Source organism: Rattus norvegicus, chromosome 5 (genome assembly GCF_021556685.1).
Source record: "Rattus norvegicus strain SHRSP/BbbUtx chromosome 5, alternate assembly SHRSP_T2T, whole genome shotgun sequence".
NCBI lineage: Eukaryota > Metazoa > Chordata > Mammalia > Rodentia > Muridae > Rattus > Rattus norvegicus.
Genome location: NC_141538.1, coordinates 168,424,454 through 168,425,550, shown reverse-complemented (window position 1 = coordinate 168,425,550; position 1,097 = coordinate 168,424,454). Strand labels below are relative to the sequence as shown.

The 1,097-nt window shown below is 45.7% G+C and overlaps 1 pseudogene across 1 annotated transcript; it reads left to right on the top strand.

The window, feature by feature from the left end:
• Nucleotides 1-430: 430 nt before the first annotated feature.
• Rps7-ps23 (ribosomal protein S7, pseudogene 23) lies at nt 431-1,097 on the top strand (annotated as a pseudogene). The gene is given in 1 exon segment (NR_176834.1): nt 431-1,097. The product of NR_176834.1 is annotated as a ribosomal protein S7, pseudogene 23 (transcript).

Genomic DNA, 1,097 nt, shown 5'->3' with positions numbered 1-1,097 from the left:
ATGGCATACACACATTGCACACCTCTGGGCTCTTTTCTCAAGCAGTCCTGCCTCCTCTCCCCAGCCTTTCTCTACCTTAGGAATTCCTGAGCACTTCGGTTTGATAATTTCTTTTTTTTTTTTCTTTTCTTTTTTTTGGAGCTGGGGACCGAACCCAGGGCCTTCCGCTTGCTAGGCAAGCGCTCTACCACTGAGCTAAATCCCCAACCCCTGATAATTTCTTTATCTACTTGAAATCACTGGGAACCCCAGGGAGCTTTGGCTTATGGAAGTGTGTTCGTGTTGGACTGGATGCTGTTGTCTAAATTAAAACTAAGAGAATTTAAAAGGCACTCATTCACTTCCAAAGAATAGCAAGCCCATGACATATGAACACAAACCATGTTCTTAATGAGATATAGTTTAAAGTTTACCAAAAGAATGCAAAGGATGGCTCTTTCTAAGCCGGCACTCTGTAAGGACGAAGCCATGTTCAGCTCGAGCGCCAAGATTGTGAAGCCCAATGGCGAGAAGCCGGACGAGTTCGAGTCTGGCATCTCTCAGGCGCTGCTCGAGTTGGAGATGAACTCGGATCTGAAGGCGCAGCTGCGGGAACTCAACATCACCGCGGCAAAGGAAATCGAAGTCGGTGGTGGTCGAAAAGCCATCATAATTTTTGTACCAGTTCCTCAGCTGAAATCTTTCCAGAAAATCCAAGTCCGGCTAGTTCGTGAATTGGAGAAAAAGTTCAGTGGGAAACACGTAGTCTTCATTGCTCAGAGGAGGATTCTGCCCAAGCCAACCCGGAAAAGCCGTACGAAAAATAAGCAAAAGCGCCCCAGAAGCCGCACCCTGACAGCAGTGCACGACGCCATCCTTGAGGATTTGGTCTTCCCAAGTGAAATTGTGGGCAAGAGGATCCGTGTGAAACTGGATGGCAGCCGGCTCATAAAAGTTCATTTAGACAAAGCACAGCAGAACAACGTGGAGCACAAGGTCGAAACTTTTTCTGGCGTGTACAAGAAGCTCACAGGCAAGGATGTTAACTTTGAATTCCCAGAGTTTCAGTTGTAAAGAAAATGACTGAATAAAATGTCATTCATAAAAAAAAAAAAAAA